The sequence below is a fragment of the Camellia sinensis genome, chromosome 15 (assembly GCF_055761805.1).
Source record: "Camellia sinensis isolate YWXY chromosome 15, ASM5576180v1, whole genome shotgun sequence".
In the NCBI taxonomy this organism is placed as follows: domain Eukaryota; kingdom Viridiplantae; phylum Streptophyta; class Magnoliopsida; order Ericales; family Theaceae; genus Camellia; species Camellia sinensis.
The window spans coordinates 29730750-29754065 of NC_138975.1; the positions used below are offsets into that span (position 1 = coordinate 29730750).

Sequence of the window (23316 nt, forward strand, 5' to 3'; positions counted from 1 at the left end):
TAATGGTTGCTACTACTCTTGGTATTGGGCTTGATGATAGTTGCTACTGAATTCTGTTGCTGCAGAGTTGTTTTTGGTGATGTGCTGTTGTGAAGTTTTTGGTGTTGTGTTGATATGCTCATTGTTTTGTTTATGTCTTGAGTTTTGGTAACAGAGGTTAGATTAGTGGGATGCTACTGTACTGTTTTGGTGGGGTTTTGTTATGCCCATTGTTGTTTTTCCTTGGCTTGGCTTGGCTTGGGTTGGTTTCTCACAAACTTTTGATGGTGTGCTAGCAAGGGATTGGGCGGACATATTAGTGCCAACCTAGTTGGGATTGGTATGTCTCGCGATGATGTTTTTTGCACCCATCTCTTTTTTCCTTTCTTGATGTATTGTGTTCTTCGTTCATCAATAAATAAATAAAAAATTGCTGATCAAAAAAAAGAAAAAAAAAAAAACTTTACCATCTCACTTTTGTAAAATGTGTTGCAAAAAAATATGTGAAGTAACTTTTTAATCTCAGCCCACACTCCCACAAACAAACAAATCATTTTTTTTTTTTAATTTTTGAGACTCCAAACATCTCAAGTAATTCTATTTCCACACACCAAAATATCTCACTCCACATCCTCTCTCAATACACACACCAACTAATTTTGAATGTTGTAATTTTACTCAATGCACAACCCTTTTTGCCAAAAATATCCTTTTCTTTAACATTGAAATCCTAAACCAACACCCATTCTCTAGATCAAGTTCCATTATATGCAATACATAATGTAGAAAAATACAACTTAAAGCCTCTGCATCCATAAGCTGCAATATTAACCATAATAAGCATATGTCATGGGGTGATGGCTCATCAGGCGCTTCAATAACATATAAGCAAGAAAATGAGTGTGCTAACAAAACAGGCACAATCACTATAAACAAAGTAGTTATGATGAAATAATGCTTTTCAGAAAACAAAACAAATACACCATTCAATCATAGGAAAATTCCCACTCAATTGGTTAGTGTTGAGATCAAAAGATTGCAATGAACTCAAATTTCCAAAGCTGTAATAGCGGCGGCAATAGCGGTGGGCGGTAGCTAGGGTTAGGATTAAGAAATTAGGGTTTTGGTGGAGAAGATAAGGATACTTTAGTAATTTTATTTTAGGACAAAACTGTAATAAAAAAATAAATCATTAAGTGTGTGCATAGAGGTAAATAGGTGTGTGGAAATAGAATTTCCCAAACATCTCTCTCTCTCCCAACCCTAACCCTAGTCTTCTGCATGTCCTTGATAGGCCGGCACCTGTTCTTCCACCGGCGGAGGCAATCAGAAAGCGACGGCAGTGACAACAATCGGCGAGTGACAACAGCAACTGAAGTATATTCTTCTCTTCTTTTTTCTTCTTCTATTCTTCTACTATTTTGCTAATTCGATTTTTGTTGAAGTCAGCCCTTGATTTTTGTTGAAATCAACCCTTGATTTTTTTTTTAATCTCTCTCTCTCTCTCTCTCTCTCTCTCTCTCTCTCTCTCTCTATTCCCAATTTTAAACCCTAACTATAATTTTCAATCTTGCAGATCAAAGCCCCTTCTTTGTTCAACCGCTCAAGTCTCACCACCATTTCGTTTTTGATCAAGCATTTCAATTTTTAAGTTTCGTCCATTTTTTACTTACAATTGTAGATCTTCTTGTTAGACTAAAATGCTACTATAGTTGGAAAAAATGATATTTTTCTTTGATTTTCTTGGGGTAATTTTTGTGGATGTGTGTTGCTTGTTGGGAATGAGTTGGATTTTGGTGTTTATATATACATATATATATATATATATATATATATGTATATATATATAAAGGATTCCTATTTTCATATGTAAGGTCTTGTTTGTATCCCTCTATTTCTACTTGTATATAGAAGAATAATTTGTCAATTTTGTCTGCTTTGGTTAGTGTTTTAAATTGAATAGCTATACCATATTGTTGGATAATCTTTGAGAAGCAAATTTAATTAAATCAGTTCCACAAATACAAAGAATAAATTAGAGTAGCAAAATTCTTTTTGGAAGATTTAAGATCAATTTGGTTCACTGTAATGGTTCTCTGTTGTGTTTCCAATTTTATTTTATTTTATAAATGTGGTAATCAAAGAGTTTAGATTTATGTCTATTTTTTTTCAAAATTTTTATAATTATAAATTTGAAATTGATCCCAACGTAATGTTGGTTTGTTCGAGGACTAGAATCAACTCTTACGTTCAAAAATAATAATAAAATAAAAAATAAAAATAAAGAGATTGTTTTATCACTTTGTGGAAGTTTGAATGATTGTGAGGTTGCATCTCAGGCCGTTCTTTGTTTGGGAATATAATGTTCTGATTTCCTGCTTTTCTTTCTTTGCTTCTTATATACTTTCCCCTACTAACTGTTTCGTTTAATTTCTATGCACTAAACTTGCGTTTAATTTCTTCTCGTACAATTCCTTTGGCTTCTTTTTTTTATTTTTTATTCTGTAGTCATTGGACTTAAGTTTATGTTCTCTATATTAATTTCCGGTGCATGATGGATCCACAAGGGATTTGTAGTGTAAGCAAAATTGTAGTGACTCAATTAGCATTTCATATGACATATTCATTGAAGTTGTGTCTGACTTAATTTCCCATCTCTGTATGTTTCATTTAGTATTTAGATAATCAAACTTGACAGCAAAGGAAGGATGTAAAAGAACTGGTATAACTCTCTCTCTCTCTCTCTCTCTCTCTCTCTCTTTCTCTCACCCTCCCTCCCTCCATTTGAGTGATTTTAGGTTGATTCTAGCAATTTTTGCTAGTTTTAAGTTGATTTGGGAAATTTTTTCTCACGGAGGATTTATGTTTAAGAGATGGTGGGACTCTTGCTATTTTGGGAAATTTTTTAATTATGAATTTTCTTACTGCTAGGTGGTTTGAAAATTGATATTGAATTAGCGCTTGTTGTTGAAGTATAGTCTATTTGTTTTGTTCTGGTACTATTAGGAATTATTCTCTTTTGCTTTTATAATTACAGTATGTGACTTAGAGAAGTAATATGTATATGTGTTTATATTGGTTTCATTTTCATTTGTTTCTTTTCAGTTGGCCTGTCAAATTACACGCACTGCAACCATTTTTCGAATTAATGGAGGTATTTACCTGAGTTTTTTAAAATTTGAGTAATTAAAAACTTTAAGTGTATAATCTAAAATAGTTCTATGTATTATTGGTGGGCTATTTTTTTATTGAATTAATGGTATTCTTACTATTAATGAGTTTATATTCTATCAAAATGGCATTTTGTTATGGGTTTGTGTTGAGGATCATAGCTCAGCCAGTAGCAGCAGCTCAAGCAGCTTAGACTGCAGACACAGCAGCTCCACATGTAGCTCAAATATCTGCCGCAAAAGAAGCTTAGCCTGTAGCCCACAGCTCAACTTAGCTAAGTCATCAGCTCGGATATTTTCTTGTATCTATTAGAGTTAGTTACAAGAGTTTGTTAGATTAGTTATAGAGTTGGTTAGGTTCATTGTATATAAGTATGGCAAACGTATTTAGTATTATTCATTGAGAATGAAATATGACTTGATTAGAGAATTCATTATGGTATCAGAGTCCTGAGATCTAACGAACATCTCTATCATGGCATCACCATCACCATTATCTTCTTTGCTTCCTTCAAACTTGAGTTTGCTAATCTCCAACTTTTTATCCTTTGTGACAGTTAAACTTGATGGATCGAATTTCATCATCTAGCAGTCACAACTCTCAAATATTCATAAAGCAACCAATCTTCTTGGTTATGTTGATGAATCTATCACATGTCCTTCATCTGCAATCATTGATTCAACAAGTGATGTAGTTCCTAATCCAGAGTTTCTTTAATGGACCATGATTGATGCACACTTGCTAAATTGCATCACTACAATTCTCACACCTGTGATCTACTCCTCTGTTCTTCAATTTCATCATTGTTTTGAGGTTTGGACTTCATTGCAAAAGCAATTTACATCTCTGTCTCGATCACATGTGCATCAATTAAAGAATCAACTGAATAGTGTTGTCAAGAAGTCTGATACAATGAAAGAATATCTGTCAAAGATCAAGGTCATAGTCAATCAGTTAGCTCTGGCTTCTGTTATCATGGATGATGAAGATTTGGTCTTAATCACTTTGAATGGCCTTCCATCTGAGTATGATGCATTCTCTACTATTATTTGTACTCGACCAAATGTCATTACCATAGAAGATCTCTCATCTTTGTTATGTTCTAAGGGTCTTCATTTAGAATCCAAGCTTAAGAAATCTGCAGAACCAACTGTAGAATTTTCTACAGTTAAAGGATCTGATAATTCATCCAATCAGAATTTTGGTTCGTCTCGAGGTCGTTTTGATTCTAGAGGAGGAAGAGGTGGAAGTATCTATAGAGGTGGTAATCAAGGTAATTACAGAGGTTATGGATCTTACAGAGGATATGGTGGTGGTAGATTTGGTTCATCTCGCGGCAGAGGCAAATCCAATCAAGGTCAATTCTATCAAATATGTGAATGATTTAATCATTCAGCCCTAGAGTGTTGGCATTGCATGGATCCTCAGTTTCAGCCTCCTCAATCAAACCATCTCAATCACCAACAACAACCAAGAGCCTTTGTCACTGCTTCATCTGCGTTTGTGTCTCCTTCATTTTCTTCTGTTCCCAGTCCTTGGTACTTAGATTCTACAGCAACAGATCACATGACCAATGATTTGAGTCATCTCAATTGTTATCAGCCCTATCAAGGATCTGATTAGATTACTATAGGCGATGGTAATACCATTCTTATTCAAAATACTGGTAAAGGTTTTCTTTCCACTCCTTACCATATCTTTAAGCTTAATAATGTTCTTCATACAGATGATTTATCTTCTAATCTTGTCTTTGTTTGAAAACTGGCTCAATATAACAATTGCATCATCAGTTTTGATGACACTCATTTTGTGATTCAGGACAAGTTTACGAAGAAAGTGCTTCACAAAGGCTCTAATCTTCATGGCTTGTATTATTTCTTTTCATCCACTGCTTCACCTATTGCTCATTCTCCTTCTGCAACAACTCAAGTGCATTCTAAGTCTTCATCTTTTGCAGCTACTCAAGTGCATTCTAAGTCTTCTTCTCCTGTAGCTATTCAAGTGCATTCTGCTTCTTTTCTTTCTAGTACTCTATGGCATAATAGGCTAGGCCATCCTAGTGTTCTAAAATTTAAACATCTTAGGCCCCTTTTACATTTGAAAAATTATGCTTTTGTCAATCTTCAAGATTGTATTGATTGTTGTGTTGCAAAGAGTCATAGATTACCTTTTCATCTGTCAAATTTCACTGTTAATAAACCTCTTGCTTTAATACATAGTGATGTTTGGGGGCGGCCTTTTGCTTCCACTTCTGGTTACAAATTTATGTTCTTTTTGTGGATGATTTTAGTAGATTCACCTGGTTATATCCATTGGCTTACAAAAGTGAGGTGTATGAGAAATTTCTAGCTTTCAAAGCTTATGCAAAAAAAAAAAAAATTTCTACATTACTTAAGATTCTTAGAACAGATGGTGGCATAGAATTTTTTAATAACAAAATGAAGACATTTGTTGTTGCTCAAGGCATTGTTCATCAACACTCCTGTCCCTATACGCCACCTCAAAATGGTGTAGCAGAACGTAAACATAGGCATCTCACTGAAGTTGCCATTGCTTTACTCAATCATTCTTCTGTTCTTATCCATTACTGGTTTGATGTCATTGCCTGTGCTACCTATCTCATTAATAGACTTCCTTCTTCTAAATGGGCTTACAAAACACCTTTTGAAACCTTATTTCATCATTTTCCAGATTTTTCTATTCTCAAGGTGTTTGGCTGCCAGTGTTTTCCTTGGATCAAGCCATATACCTTTGCTAAATTACAGCCTAAATCTGTTGAGTGTGTTTTCTTAGGCTATCATGCTTTTGCCAAAGGATATAGGTGTCTTGACCCAAAAACTGGCACCATTTATCTTTCAAGACATGTGGTGTTTAATAAGCATATGTTTTCGTTTTCTCACATGTCTTCTTCTTCTTCTCAATTGTCTTTCCTTCTGTCTTTCTTTTGGGCTTCTCCCTCTCCTTCTCAACCATTAGTCTCTTCTTCTTCTTCTTTTCAATCTGGTTCTGCTCCTCTCAGTACTTCTCCTCTCAGCTCTTCTGTTTCTGCTCCTCTCAGCAACTCTGCTGTTGTTCCTATTAGTTCTCTTCCACCGCAGTCTTCTATTTCTATCCATTCTATTTCCATTCAATTACCTCAGTTACTTATTCCTCCTTCCTCTGGTTCAGTTCCTTCTATTCCCTCTTCCTCTAATTGTTATCCTATGGTTATTAGATCTAAAGTTGCCTTATCTATTGTTACAACTATTTCCTCTCCTTCCTATTCTGATATTGAGCCTCCTACTCATCAAGAGGCTTTGCTCTCGCCCCTTTGGAAACAAGAAATGTTGGAGGAATTTTAAGCTTTACAAAACCAAAAGACTTGGTCTCTGATTTCTCTTCCTCCTGGCAAGACTGCCATAGGCTGTAAATGGGTGTTCAAAATTAAATGAAATTCTGATGGGACTATTACCAGGCATAAGGCTAGGTTGGTAGCAAAAAGCTATCTCCAGCAGGAAGGGATTGATTTTCAGGAAACCTTTAGTTTGGTTGCCAAATTACCAACAATTCGAATTCTGTTATGTCTTGCACTTCATCACAGATGGCCTATTAAGCAGCTAGATATTTCAGATGCTTTTCTTCATGGAGTTCTTGAAGAAGAGGTCTACATGTTGCAACCACCAGGATTTGAACATTCTGCTCACCCTCAAGCTGTTTGTCATCTTCACAATGCCTTGTATGGCCTTAAACAAGTTCCAAGGGCATGGTATTCTACTTTTTCATCATTTATGTTGTCTCAGGGGTTCAAGAACAACAAATGTGATTCCTCTCTCTTTATTAAATAGACTGGGTCCATCTTTATTGCCTTACTAGTGTATGTTGATGACATCTTGGTCACTGGCAGTGATAGTGTTCACATTCAGGATCTTGTTACTAAAATGCATCAAGCATTTTCCATGAAAGAGCTAGGCCCCATTTCCTACTTCCTTGACATATTAGTTCATACATCAGGTTCTACTATTGTTCTTTCACAAAAGAAATATGCTCAGGACATACTTACTAAAGCTGGTATGTTGGAATGCAAACCCTACCCGTCTCATATCTCAGTCAAACCTGGTTTGTCTCCTAATTCAGAATTGCCTTTTGATAATCCCTCTGTCTATAGGAGTATAGTTGGAGCATTACAGTATTAGACCATTACAAGGCCTGATCTGTCCTATGTAGTAAATCAGCTTTGCCAACATATGCATAACCCCACTGTTGGTCATTATGCTGGTGTCAAAAGGTTACTTCGATTTGTTAAGGGTACACTCTCTCATGGCCGTACATATACACCCAGCTCCTTTGATCTTCAAGCTTACTCAGATTCTAATTGGGCTAGGGATTCAGTTGATAAAAAATCCACCTCTGGATATTGTGTGTTTTTAGGATCAAATCTCATTTCTTGGTCAGCTAAAAAGCAAGCCACCGTGTCTAGATCTTCCACAGAGGCAGAATATCAATCTTTAGCTCATACAGCTGCAGAACTGGCTTGCTTGGCATGTTGCTTCAGGAATTTTGTATTGTTTTTCCTACTGTCCCTCTTCTCTGGTGTGACAATGTTTTTGCCATAGCCTTGGCCTCTAATCCAGTTTTTCATTCCAAATCTAAACACATAGGCCCCGTTTGTTTCCAGAGATGGAATGGAGAGGATTGATAGTGAGGGGATTAATAGTGAGGGGATTGTTAGTGAGGGTCGTTTGTTTTCAGAGATAGAATGGAGGGGATTGATAGTGAGGGGATTAATAATGAGGGGATTGTTAGTGAGGGGATTGATAGTGAGGGGATTAGTAGTGAGGGGATTGATAGTGAGGGGATTAGTAGTGAGGAATTGTTAAATTATTTTTGTATAAAATAATAAAACAAATAAAAAAATATAAAAAATTAAAAATTATATTTTAAAAAAATTTTCCAATATATAAAAAATAAAAAAAATAAAAATATTTCTAATCCCCTCACTATTTTTCTAATACCATCTCTACCTCCTCACTATGAATCCCCTCCCCAAGGGTATTAGTAATACCAAGGTTGTAACAAGCCCGCGGGGGACCTCGCTACAGCTCGGACTCGACTTTTGTCAGTCACGGTTCTAAGTCTGAACCAAAGAGTCCAAATCCGGCAAATCGTTTTGAGAAAACAGTTTTTTGAAAGAAGTGCCAAACATGGACTGCTTTGCCAGATACAGAGTCGCCACCTAAATATTTTAATTTGGGAAATTTAGGAAACCCTGACTCGGTGCCAAAAGGCCACGTGTCCGTCATTACCAAAGTTGCCTCGGCTCGGGAACTTGGGTACGATTGGGGAAGGTCACTTCGTGAGCACCCCCGCTCGCCCGGTCATAGACCGGCCTCTACTAATCATGATATCAATTTTTGAAAACATTGTGAATTCTTATTCCGGTTTATTAGCCTAGGTTACTATGTGATGCGCACAGCATATAAATATAGACCAGGTCGCCTGGATTGGAATAAAACACTTCTTGTTTGTTTTTGAAAACGATTTGCTACCCGCAGGTAGGCTTGAAACATTTGATGATTTATTCCAATTCAGATAACCCAACCTTCACCCACAGGCATTCAGGCAGTTATATCAGATAAGCACATAGCCTCATGGTGAGCATGCTATTCATGGCGACACTCACACGCATGCAAGGATGCTAAAGCATAAAGCTTACCGAGTACTCCAAGCCAAAAACAGAAACTACATTAGAAATCATGCATGATCCTAAGTATACAAAAATGCCTAATGCAACACATGCAAAATGCAACTATAGTAGGCTCGGCTATTCTAAGATGGCATATGAAATGCTACAACTAACATGTATTCAACTTGGTATTGAAAGTACAATGCAGTTAGTATGATGCGCCGAGCCCGATGCATGCAATATAGATGAATGATGTAAACATGCTGTCATACTGTATGCTAATTAAAATATGCCCTAATCTAACCATCAAAAGCGGATAAATAAAAGGGAGAAAGACGTGGGGTTGGAAGACATACATCACACTCACCCACACTTATTACAGTTGTGCCCTCGCTCGGAGGGTCCGAATAAATATACAGTCCGAATATTACAGTCCCGAATAAAAGAATATTACAGAATTCTAATTAATGAATTAACTAGAAAGCAAATAAACTGGCGTGCAAGCCAGGGACTGCCTTGCTTCTGATGGATGATGCATGTCCGGATTGTCTTGCGCGGAAATCCACCGGAATGCCCCAATTAGCCTCTGTTTACACCCGTTCTTGAAATGCGCGCCAAGTCCCGAAAAGTTACTGATTCCTGGTTTTGCTGCAACAGAGAGCAGGAAAGGGGCATAGCAATGTATTTGCACAAATATATGCATGTCTCGATCCTCGTGCCACCAATCACACATACCGAGGCATGATGGCCGAGGAATCGAAATGCACCACTCAATATAGGATGAATGCACATGAAACTACAGCTAAAACCTAACTCCATCATGGATAATCCGGAGTGTCGGTGACTGGGGAATTGAGACACATTCCGTCACTCGGAGTACGAAATGTACCTCGATTCCCGTGCCCGGACTAACTCCTATCCCGGACACGATGCAATATGCATGATATGCATGAAATGTAACTAAGATGTGATCCTAACATACACAGTGCTAAAAATGAGGTGCCTCGAAATGCATGCACACGGGCACGCAAACCGAGGCGATGGCAGATACAATGAAAATGAGATGCCTCGAAGTACGTGCATACGGGCACGCAAATCGAGGCGATGATAAATGCAATGAAAACGAGATGCCTCGAAGTACGTGCACACGGGCACGCAAATCGAGGCGATGATAAATGCAATGAAAATGAGATGCCTCGAAGTACGTGCACACGGGCACGCAAATCGAGGCGATGATAAATGCAATGAAAAGGAGATGCCTCGAAGTACGTGCACACGGGTACGCAAATCGAGGCGATGATAAATGCAATGAAAATGAGATGCCTCGAAGTACGTGCACACGGGCACGCAAATCGAGGCGATGATAAATGCAATGAAAATGAGATGCCTCGAAGTACGTGCACACAGGCACGCAAATCGAGGCAATGCATACGCAATGCAAATGACATGGAAAATGACAAATGGGCTTATACCAACACAAGTGAGCCTCAGCCACACTCACATCGGATGCCGATGGCAGAAAATGAAGTGCCTCGAAATGCGTGCACGCGGGCACGCAAACCGTGGCAATGCATACGCAATGCAAATGACATGGAAAATGACAAATGGGCTTATACCAACACAAGTGAGCCTCAGCAACACTCACATCGGATGCCGATGGCAGAAAATGAAGTGCCTCGAAATGCGTGCACACGGGCACGCAAACCGAGGCAATGCATACGCAATGCAAATGACATGGAAAATGACAAATGGGCTTATACCAACACAAGTGAGCCTCAGCCACACTCACATCGGATGCCGATGGCAGAAAATGAAGTGCCTCGAAATGCGTGCACGCGGGCACGCAAACCGAGGCAATGCATACGCAATGCAAATGACATGGAAAATGACAAATGGGCTTATACCAACACAAGTGAGCCTCAGCCACACTCACATCGGATGCCGATGGCAGAAAATGAAGTGCCTCGAAATGCGTGCACGCGGGCACGCAAACCGAGGCAATGCATACGCAATGCAAATGACATGGAAAATGATATGTAAGCATGCTAATGGAATTTCAGCAACAAAATATGGGGGAAAACAGTCCCGAAATGAAGTGAAATGACATGAAATGTAAGGAAATGACCCGAAATGCAACATTAGGCATCCGAAATGGCCTATAGCCATACTAAATATGCACAACATGGACATGCAATGCAAAGACAGAAGCTAGACAGTCCCAAAAGATGCACTTTCGCAGTTATGAACATGGCCAAACAGCAAGCATAGGTAAGGGAAGCATAGCATGCAAGAATGGGGGCCAAAAGAGGGGTAAAGAAGCAAGTGGTGTAAGCAAAACTCAAACTGAAAAATTTCCTTCTACAACACTGAAGATGGACCAAAAATATGAACATTTACAGTATATGGCAGCCTCAAAATCAGTATACAAGTACGCTAAAAATATGATGCAAAATAAGGCTCAAAAGGTGCTAAAACATGAAGTGTATAAACTAATCACCAAACAGAAAAAAAGTGTGAATGAAACATGAAGTATAGGCCAAAATAAGACCTCTTTCAGTTCGGACCAAGGTCCAAAAACAGAAGCAAAGAGAGCTATTAATTTATGCAAAAATGGGGCTAAATAGGGGATATAACTACAAGTGACATATGGAAACACCAAACAATGTTGAGCCCTTCTCCAATGTTGAAGAGGGGCTCAAAATATGCCTCATATCAGTTTACAACATGCTCGAAAATAAATTGCTCATAGGTCAAAAAAAGGCATACAAAATCATGACATACAACATGGTCAATGAAGCAAGTATATTATGGAGAGCTCAAACAAGGTTGAGCCCTTAATGAGAAGTGATGATGAGCTCAAAATATGGTCCTTTTCAGTTAGGACCGAAGCTTGAAACCAAAAAGAAATGAGGCTTAGAAATAGATCAAAGGAAAGGGTCAAAAGGATCAAAGTGGAACTTACCCTTGAAGATCTAGACTTTGGTTGCTTCTTGGATGGATTTGCTGCTCCTTTGGCCTTCAAGAACCCTTCCTAGCTGCTGGAAATGAGATAGTGGTGGTAGAGTTTGGTGGTATAGAAGGAATGGAGGTTAATGGACTTAGGGTTTTTGAAGAATTGAAGAAGATGAAGATGGAGTTGGCTATGGAGTTCTTAAGATCAAATTTTCTAACCCCCTAGAAGAAGGTCCTCAGCTGGTTATAAGGTCAAGAAAGGGGGTGTAAAAGGGGGGTCAAATGGAGAGGAAAACTCTCTCCCAAAATATCCCCCGGATACAGAAAATATCTGGGGGATATTGCCTCACAGCTGGAAGGGGCACAGTGAGGAGAGCACGGCCGGCCGCTCACTTTGGCCGGAGGTGGCCGGCCGGCCACACCCCCTAGCCGGCCGGCTAGGGGTCAAAAGGGTCAACCATCTTTTCTGGCCGGCCAGGTATTGGGGAGGTAGGCCTTTGTGTGTACAACACAACCATGTAATTGAAATTCCAAGAAAGTGGGCCCAAGGGGTTCAACAGTGGCTCGGAAAGAGGGGTTCAAAAGGGTCAAGTGACCTTAATGGCCGGCCATGAACTTTTAGGGGCCTCTCAGATGTGTAGATCACAGATATGTGGTTGAAAGTTCCAGAAAAAGGGTCCAAGGGGTTCAACATTAGCCCGGAAGAAAGGGGTCAAAAGGGTCAGGTGACCTTAATGGCCGGCCATGAACTTTTAGGGGCCTCTCAGATATGTAGATCACAGATATGTGGTTGAAAGTTGGCAACGCTGGCTCTAAGGTATTCAACATTAGCCCGGAAGTTGGAAAAACGGGCGCCGGGAGGCTCCGGAGGAGAGATAACTGGTTGCTGCAACAATTGCTGGCCTCCCACCCTTCAGTGACCTTCCCTGTGATGAAACAGAGGTACCTGCCAAAAATGGACGAAAACCATTGCAAAACGAATGTTCCGGGGCCAAAACACGCATTTCGAGGTCCCGGAAATGGGATGTTAAGCACCGAAAATTGTATTTGACCTCGAAGTGGGTTTCTCAGCCCTCAGTGTCCCTCAAAATGGATGAAATAGGATGTATGCCAAAAATCAAAGCAAACGGAGATGGTTAGGTGGTCCCGAACCGAGGCACACGGCCTGACGGCTCCGAAAACCAGGAACCGGACTCCGAAATGGGCAAAATGGCCTACGGCCACCAAATGTAGCCTACGGACATTGAGAGATGGTCTACGGGACCTCTCCCTCCCCTCAGGAAAAGAAACGGAGAAAACCGAGTCTGGCTCGCAAACCGAGACAAGGCACAGAAAAGGGTTTGGAAGTCCGGAGGCAGGGCTCACAGCCGCGACTCTGAAACTTCTGAACAAGCACATTATGCAACATCACCAAGCGCTTAATCGGTGACGTCTGAGTCTTAAGGTCGGTCAAAAATGGGGTGTCTACAGTTGCCCCTCTTTGACAGAACTCGGAAGTCACAAGTGACGGGAGTGAATGTCAAAGCCTAGAGACGACCCATTTTTGACAAGGCCGAAGACTCAGACAAACATACAAGATAGAAAAAGATGTGCCCGCAGGCATGCCCGCAGGCAGGGGGCAAAATGCAAATGATATGCAAGAAGCCGAAGGTAGCCCGATGATCGTGCAAATGCAGCTAGCTGTAATGAGGCAAGTATTCGCAAATAGATGCAACAATTTTAAGCAAGAATGCAAAGCGACAACTACATTTCATGCAGTTAAGAACGCGGGGGATTATTCAATCCCCGCGATGTCTCACACGGAGAAGATACAATACCTGTGTGATTCGTCTGGTCGCACCAACCTCAATTGAACCGTACATACAATATCGTGCCTGCAAGAGAGAGAAATTGCAACAAGCACAATATGCTAACAGCATATATTCAATGTGATTTCGAAAGTTTGACACACGCAGCGTTGGTGAGTGGATGCATCGTAATGCAAGAATGAGATATGTGTGACGACGCATGCTCAAACACAGAGGTATACAAATATCGAGAAATGTACATGACAATGCGAGTATGTCTATGAGGATGCAAGATAGTACAAAACGAGCATGAAACAGGGTGTTCATTTGTCATGAAACAACGAGTACGGAAACGCGTGTTTCGGCGAAAGTAACTTGATCACGACCTCTGATCCACTTCTCTGAAAGGTTATAACCCATTCAAAAAAAAGATACACGTTGATTTCAATGGATGACGATGAGACACACATCAGAACTTGAAACCGAAGTCCGGACGGAGCAATTTTGCGGCCGGAAGTGTACGTTTCTTGAACTTTTTCAGGTCCCGGGAACTCCGATCTTCCTCAAAATTTGCAGAGAGCTAGGTGAGTATGTGGGGAGCATGGCCGGCCGTTTATCTTCCCAAGGGGGGGTGTCCAACCGTTTTCTAAAAAAGTTAATGGCTGGCCGGCCATTTCTGCAAAAAGCAGATGGCTGGCCAGCTATTTTTAGAGGCCGGCCGGCCGTGCCCTTTTCCCAGGGACATTTTCGTCTTTTTGCCTCCTTTTTGCATGCATTTCATCCAAGGCTTGAAGCCTATAAATAGCAGCCGAACCCCATTTCATTCCTTGCCTCTTTCAACGCTTTTCTCTCCAGTTTTGAGTTTTACGCGCGTTTTCCAACGCCTCGCGCAAATTGTTTTTGTAAAAACACTTAGTTTTAAACACTTTGGAGCGATTAAATTCCGGCTTCGGAGCTTCTTTTTGCATTTTCAACACTTGAGGTAAGTTCATCTTAATATTTAGAATATTTTCTCGGGAGTTGACTTTTGTTGACTTTTCCAATTTTCGAGAATTGACTTTTATTGACTTTTCCAATTTTTGCGCATTTTGCTCATTTTTGCTTCCCTTTTGCAGATTCTTGAACATGGCGGGCAATTCTCCCCACGGTGGAGGCTTTTCAGGTGCCGGTGATGACTTCGATCCCATGACCCTACCTCCGAGGACTCGCCCTTTTATTCCCGGGAGGTATCGTCCACCAGTACACGTTCTTCCACGTGCCGTTTTCCGTCATTTTACCAGTTTCGACGAGAGAGCACCTGCGGACCTGCTTCTCAGAGAGCCAGAGCAGCATCTCTCTCATGAGGCTCGAGAGGTATTTACCTCATCTTCTGTATTTTACATTTTGCGTCCTTGCCATGTTTAAACAATTAGCTTGTGACATAGTACTTTCCTTACATCTTTGAACATGTAGTTTCAACACTTGAAATTTCTGAACACTCGGCTCATTAGTTAATTGCGAACACACAGCCCACACTTTAGAATACACGGCTCAAACACTGATTTGTCGAACACACAGCCCGAATTCGAAAGTGAACACACAGCCCACACTTTAAATTTTCTGAACACGCAGCCCAGATAGATAGTGAACACGCAGCCCACAAATTAAACCGAAAATTGAACACGCAGCCCAAAATTCAAATTCTCTGAACACGCAGCCCAGGTAGATAGTGAACACGCAGCCCACAAATAAACCGAAAATTGAACACGCAGCCCAAAATTCAAATTCTCTGAACACGCAACCCAGGTAGATAGTGAACACGCAGCCCACAATTTAACTGAAAGTTGAACACGCAGCCCAAAATTCAAATTCTCTGAACACGCAGCCCAGGTAGATAGTGAACACGCAGCCCACAATTTAACTGAAAGTTGAACACGCAGCCCAAAATTCAAATTCTCTGAACACGCAGCCCAGGTAGATAGTGAACACGCAGCCCACAATTTAACTGAAAGTTGAACACGCAGCCCAAAATTCAAATTCTCTGAACACGCAGCCCAGGTAGATAGTGAACACGCAGCCCACAATTTAACTGAAAGTTGAACACGCAGCCCAAAATTCAAATTCTCTGAACACGCAGCCCAGGTAGATAGTGAACACGCAGCCCACAATTTAACTGAAAGTTGAACACGCAGCCCAAAATTCAAATTCTCTGAACACGCAGCCCAGGTAGATAGTGAACACACAGCCCACAATTTAACTGAAAGTTGAACACGCAGCCCAAAATTCAAATTCTCTGAACACGCAGCCCAGGTAGATAGTGAACACGCAGCCCACAATTTAACTGAAAGTTGAACACGCAGCCCAAAATTCAAATTCTCTGAACACGCAGCCCAGGTAGATAGTGAACACGCAGCCCACAATTTAACTGAAAGTTGAACACGCAGCCCAAAATTCAAATTCTCTGAACACGCAGCCCAGGTAGATAGTGAACACGCAGCCCACAATTTAACTGAAAGTTGAACACGCAGCCCAAAATTCAAATTCTCTGAACACGCAGCCCAGGTAGATAGTGAACACGCAGCCCACAATTTAACTGAAAGTTGAACACGCAGCCCAAAATTCAAATTCTCTGAACACGCAGCCCAGGTAGATAGTGAACACGCAGCCCACAATTTAACTGAAAGTTGAACACGCAGCCCAAAATTCAAATTCTCTGAACACGCAGCCCAGGTAGATAGTGAACACGCAGCCCACAATTTAACTGAAAGTTGAACACGCAGCCCAAAATTCAAATTCTCTGAACACGCAGCCCAGGTAGATAGTGAACACGCAGCCCACAATTTAACTGAAAGTTGAACACGCAGCCCAAAATTCAAATTCTCTGAACACGCAGCCCAGGTAGATAGTGAACACGCAGCCCACAATTTAACTGAAAGTTGAACACGCAGCCCAAAATTCAAATTCTCTGAACACGCAGCCCAGGTAGATAGTGAACACGCAGCCCACAATTTAACTGAAAGTTGAACACGCAGCCCAAAATTCAAATTCTCTGAACACGCAGCCCAGGTAGATAGTGAACACGCAGCCCACAATTTAACTGAAAGTTGAACACGCAGCCCAAAATTCAAATTCTCTGAACACGCAGCCCAGGTAGATAGTGAACACGCAGCCCACAATTTAACTGAAAGTTGAACACGCAGCCCAAAATTCAAATTCTCTGAACACGCAGCCCAGGTAGATAGTGAACATGCAGCCCACAATTTAACTGAAAGTTGAACACGCAGCCCAAAATTCAAATTCTCTGAACACGCAGCCCAGGTAGATAGTGAACACGCAGCCCACAATTTAACTGAAAGTTGAACACGCAGCCCATTTGTTTTATTGGCACATAGCCCAAATTTCTGTTGGCACACAACTCATTCATCTCATCGGCACACAGCCCATTCATTTTATACTGACACATGTATTCATTCTGAATGCAGGGTGGCTCCCGCAGTGTGCGAGGATATGGTTCTACCATGGCGCGGGATTGGTATGCTGAGCTCCCGGAGGGCGTCAGGGATTTGGTAGATTTGGCGGGGTTTGGGCCCTTCTGCACCGGGTTGTCACGTTGTCCTGCCCGGAGGACCTTGATGGCAGCTTTGGTAGAGAGATGGTGGGACACCACTAATTCCTTTCATTTCTCTGCTACCGGGGACATGACTATGACCCCTTTTGATTTTGCTGTATTGACCGGCCTTGATGTCGGAGGTTGGGCCATCCCATACGATGAGGATATGGGCGAGTGGGAGGCCGCCTGGATGTATTTGTTGGGGGCTCGCCCACCTGTTGACAGGGTCTCTGGGAGAGTCCGCTATACTTGGTTTTCCTCCCATTTTCGGCGGGCTGAGATGATGCCCGAGACTCCTGAGGAGACAGAGCAGTATGCTCGTGGCTTCCTGATGTTCCTCTTCGGGACTACTCTGTTTGCCGACAGAGGGAACACCATTGGGTTATACCTGTTGAGCGCTCTGGTTGACCTATCACAGGTCAGTAGATATGATTGGGGTGGCGCTGGCCTGGCCACCCTCTACTTTTACATGAGCGCGACCTCCCGCGGGCGGGGCGATTTGCTTGGCGGCTACTGGAGAGCTTGGGAGGTACTTTCTGTCCCCTCGATTTACATTTCTGCTTTTCATTACTTGTACATTGCACACACATCGTACTTTTACAGTCTGCATTTTGCTCTCAGCATTTCGTATTTACATTCTGCACTGCTCTTCTCAGTTATGGGCTTATGTATATTTCCCATCGTTAGCCCCAGTGCTGGAGGTGGTGGGGATTCCCGTGACCCCATATTCATTGATTTTTGAGGGCCCGCACCGGGCGAGGCCTCGAGAGACCCTGGTTCGCCTGCGACAGTACTTCGACACTGTGCGACACTCAGAGGTATTTCAGAACTTTCAGTTCTTTTCATTTTCATCTTTGATTTGCTCTGTATATTCTCGTTTTCTGATTGGTTTATACATTTATCATCCGCAGATTACTTGGCAGCCTTGGGCACCTCTGGGTGATGATCTCTTACTTCAGTATACCGGAGCCTCAGGCATCTCCCGGTATAGGGTCCTGCTCGAAGGGCCAGTCGGCAGAGTCTGGTTCCTGGGGGAGCGCTTTCTGTGCCAGGTACGGGGGTATCTTTCCTAGGATGTTCCCGCGGTACCTCCGGCTAGTATGCGGACCGCTGACGGGCTCTCTTACTCAGAGGTAGTCGGCGCCATGCTAGGCAGCGATGCTTTGTTATATGTTGCGGAGGGGGACTACGCCACCTATCGTCACATATATTTGATGCCTCCATTGACAGAGGCTCGTATTCCGATGATGAGACCTGCCGGTATGTCATCCTCGGATCAGGCTCAGGCTCGGGCTACAGACATCCCTTCTTCTAGCAGGGCTGGCGCATCTAGAGGTGGGAGTAGACCGTTTCCTCCGAACCCGTCGATTCATCCTCATCTGGGATGGCCAGATATGCCTACTGAGTTGATGGCGTGGCAGTATGGGACTAGCTCTCCGATTCCAGTTCCACTAGAGCCTCGGATGCCCAGTGATCGATATGCCATTGATCCGGACTCACCGCCGGTATGCTCCACTTTCGTCATTCATCATTTCAGATGTTTAGATACTCATTTGTTCACTGATGAGTATGAACTCATTTTTGCAGCCATCGCGAGGGTACATGGAGGAGATGGTTGAGCTGGTGGCCACACTCGAGGGCATGGTCCTACGCAGGGAGGCACAGTTGTCTGTTGCGGGCATTCAGGTACCCTTCAGTTTTTGGCATCGATCATACTTCTGATGACATGCTGATTTCTACTGCATCGATAGACTACTTGTGTAGAGCACATCTGACACACACCTCACTTGTACACTGTATTTACATGCACCCACTTTATGTAGCTTTTGCTTGTATCTGCATCTGATGTATATATTCGGACTGATGTATTTGAATTGAACTCTTTGTTTTCAGATGCCTTCATGGTCCGGTCAGCCACAGATCAGGCCACCTGGGCCTCATTGGGGAGCTGGGCCATCTGGGCCTTATCAGGGAGCTGGGCCATCCGGGCCTTATCAGGGGGAGGGGTCATCTCGGCCTTCCCGAGGAGCCGGGCCATCTAGGCCATTTCGAGGAGCTCGAGGGGGACCTGTCCGCAGACGCAGGGCTCATGTTGTGGAGGTGGAGTCTGATGAGGAGGAGGAGGAGGAGGCTACCGACCGTCAGTTCGAGACATCTGTCGAGGAGGGAGGCTCCGGTTTTGGCTCGGGGAACAGAGGCGAGGCTGAGGAGGATCCTGAGGACGACAGCTCCGACTCTGATGATGGTGTGGAGGTTGTTCCACAAAAGAGGACCAGGCGGGCTTCTCGTTCCCGTTCCCGAGGATTTTGATGTTGTTATTTCCATGCTTTATTTTTCTTTTTACTAGTAGTTTGTAGCACTTTGCACATTGTTAGGCAGTTTTGTTTTTGTAAAACCTGTACCTTTTGTTCGTTGTAAAGCATGATGAAATGAAATAGCTTTTGAAAAGGTGTTTGTATTTTGAACTTTTAGTATCGTATCGCATCAATTTGTTTTGCACAAGAAAAGAATTTGAATGGTAATGCGCATTGTAATCACCAAATCAGGTAGTGAACCGACGCAACAAACTAAACAACCCAACTTACTAAGATATAACAGAATCTTTAGCAAGTTTACAACTCGATAAGCAAAAAGCAACAATGCAAACAAACAAGACTTTAACAAAATTTGCTTAAACAGAGAGCAAGGACTCAAAACACAAAACACGTCCGCTCGACAAACAACTCGATAAACAAAGTACAACAACTCGATAAGCAAAAAGCTCAAAAACAAAAGGTGTACTTCTGACGATCTGGGCATCGGAACGCGTCTGAAATGAAGGCCTTCGGCTCTCCTGTTGTATGGTAATGCTTGGAGTTCTCCTTCGAAGAGCAAGACAAGGCCGAGGGGACACACTGTAACATTGCCAGTCATCCATGGGAGCTGGCCGGCCAGAGATATGCCACGGCATGGAGGACTAGAGAGTTTCTGGCCCCTGTTTCAACCTTCAGTTGCGCTTTGTTAGATGAATATGTGGATTGGCTCAAAAAAGGAGGTACAAGTTGGGCCCAGCTTGGCATCAGATATCCCGTCCAACTCTGGAGTGGGACACAGAGATACTTGATTCAACTATGCCCCAAATTTATTGCTTATTAGTATTTTCAAGTTTTCTTTATGATTGTACTAAAAAGCAACCTCGATTGTAATGCAAGAGCAGGAGAACTCCATTTTGAAATCAATGAAATTGAAAGTTATGGTACTGAAAATTTTCCACTTTTGGTCCAAAAATGGTCTTAGTCGTGAAAAGATTGATTTGAACAAAGTCAACTTTTATTAAAACTTTTCAAAACTATTTTCGATGTGGATCAGAATTGGACACGCCGAAAATCTGTCACTGAAATGCACAACCCCAGATCCCTGCAACTGGAAAGTTGCCCCCTAGTTTGAAGAACAATGCGGCACTCCAAAGCAACGGAAAGTTGCCCCTTGTCTGAGTAACTTTGCACCGTCATGGCAACGGAAAGTTGCCCCTAGTTTGAAGAACAATGCGGCACTCCAAAGCAACGGAAAGTTGCCCCTTGTCTGAGTAACTTTGCACCGTCATGGCAACGGAAAGTTGCCCCTAGTTTGAACAGCACTGTACCAGAGATCATGATAAATGCTGATGGATAAAGATGACTGAGATGATTAATATGGACAGAGTTGATCGGGGAAAAGTTTATGACTGAACTTCAGGACGAAGCTGCCTACGTATCCCAAAGATGGGAATCAAGTCTTACGTAGTTCAGGCTTAGGTTCGCTCGAGTATTTTCACTCTCCTTTTGCGCTCTAACTTTTGCCAAGGCCGCCCTTTGCGGGTTTTCAACCTTGCGAGCTCAGTTTTTATGTTTTCTAATTTTTTTGTGCCCTGAATCTTGCCTAGGTCGCCCTTTCGGGTTTTCGGCCTAGCGAGCCTCTCAAGGATAGTATTTCTTCAACTTGTCCATATTGATCGGTTGTGAGAACTCCAAGCCATCTAGATCCATCAGAACCACAGCCCCACCTGACCAGATAGCTTTGATGATATAAGGACCAGTCCAATTGGGTTTGAACTTGCCCCTTGGGTCGTGGATGGGAGCTCGGTTGTCTTTGAGTACCAAATCTCCCTCTTTCAGATTCCTGGACTTAACCTTCTTGTTGAAAGCCCGGGCAATTCTGCGTTGATAGCCTTGGATGTGGTACAGTGCTTTCAGTCTTCTTTCATCAAAAAGCATGAGTTCTTCGAATCTGCTTTGCTGCCAATCTGCTTCGGCTATTTGGCATTCAGCCAATACTCGTAATGATGGGACCTCAATTTCAATGGGTAGAACAGCCTCCATTCCATAGACCAATGAATATGGAGTTGCTCCAGTAGAAGTTCTGATTGAAGTCCTGTAGCCCCACAGAGCAAATGGCAGCTTGTCTGGCCAATCTCGATAGGTTTCCACCATCTTCTGTAGTATATGCTTGATATTCTTGTTGGCGGCCTCAACCGCTCCGTTGGTCTGCGGCCTGTATGTAGAGGACTTATGGAAAGCCACATTGTATTTCTCCAACAAGTCTATCACTTCTTTCTTGAAGTGGGAACCATTGTCTGAAATTATTTCGTTTGGCACCCCGTAGCGACAGATGATGTTGTTCCTGATGAACTTTGCGACATGCGACGCCTTCAACACTGCGTATGATTGGGCCTCGACCCACTTTGTGAAATAATCTATCGCTACTAGGATAAACTCATGCCCGTTGGACCCCTTCGGGGTAACAGCTCCGATCACATCAATTCCCCAGACTGAAAAAGGCCACGGCGAAGTCATGTTGTATAGTTTTGACGGTGGGATGTTCATGCGATTTGCATGAATTTGACATTTGTGGCATCGCCGAACAAAACCAATGCAATCCTCCTCCATGGTTGACCAGTAGTAGCCCTGTCTGAGGATCTTTCTGGCCAGCATTACTCCATTCATGTGTGCACCGCACTCCCCCCCATGGATGGCTTCCATCAGGCGTTTTGACTCTTCAGCTTCTACGCAGAGCTTATGCATTCCCAGATGACCCCTTTTGTACAGCTTTCCCCCGCAGATAACGAACTGAGCAGCCATTCTTCTGACAGCCCTCTTATCCTTGGCATTTGCCCCTAGCGGATATATCTCCTTTTCCAAGAAGTTCCAGATGTCGTAGTACCAGGGGTTGCCGTCTTGAACCTCTTCTATGGCGGAAATCGACTCGTACGCTGGCGCAAACTTCTGATCAATAATGACTGGACGCATCCGGACTCCGGACGGGATGTCTATCATAGAAGATAGAGTTGCTAATGAATCTGCAAACCTGTTGTTCTCTCTTACGAGGTGGGTGAAATTTAGCTTCTCAAACCGAGGAATTAACAAATCCAAGGTTTGGTGGTAGGTTATCATCCTTTCCTCTTTGACCTTCCAATCTCCTTTTGCTTGAGACACAACGAGGTTCGAGTCCCCAATGACGTCCACTCGTCTCGCCCCTAGTTCTAGGGCTGCTTCTAGGCCAGCAATACATGCCTCATACTCTGCTTCATTGTTGGAAACTTTGAACCGGAGCTTGAATGCTAAAGGAATACGGGAATCATCAGGCGCTATCAGCAACACCCCTATCCCATACCCATACTGGTTTGACGCTCCGTCAAAGTACATTGTCCAAGTTTCATCTTCGACGTGCAGAATGGCTTCATCTGGGAATAGATACTCAACCGCTTCATCCCCCTCAACCGGGTGGTCGGCAAGGAACTCCGCTACCGCTCTGCCTTTTACTGACTTGCGCGTCACATACTTCAAATCAAATTCGGAGAGCAACAGCAACCAACGAGCTAGCCTACCTGTAAGTGCTGGTTTCTCGAAAAGATATTTGATGGGATCCAAACGCGAAACCAACATTACAGAGTGGGCTAACAGGTAGTGCCGCAGCTTCCTGGTTGCCCATACCAAGGCCAAACAAGCCTTCTCTAGCGGTGTATAGCGGATCTCGTAATCCAACATCTTTTTGCTCAGATAGTAGATGGCTCTTTCTACTTTGTCTTCTGATTCCTGCGCAAGCATGCAACCCATGGTGGTCTCAGTTACTGAAAGGTATAGTATCAACGGTCTCCCCGGCTCTGGCGGTGACAACACGGGTGGGTTCTGTAGGTACTCTTTGATCTGCTCAAAAGCTGC

At 42.7% G+C, this 23316-nt stretch overlaps 1 long non-coding RNA gene across 5 annotated transcripts in view; it reads left to right on the forward strand.

Annotated features, from left to right (window-relative positions):
- The first annotated feature begins 894 nt into the window (after positions 1–894).
- LOC114284473 (uncharacterized) overlaps positions 895–23316 on the forward strand; it is a 36384-nt gene continuing 13962 nt past the window's right edge. For all 5 annotated transcript variants that reach the window (XR_014356138.1, XR_014356139.1, XR_014356136.1 and 2 more), the window contains exons 1-4: positions 895–1356; positions 1556–2557; positions 2654–2701; positions 3085–3133. This is a non-coding gene — a long non-coding RNA (uncharacterized LOC114284473). The remainder of the gene's footprint in view (positions 1357–1555; positions 2558–2653; positions 2702–3084; positions 3134–23316) is intronic.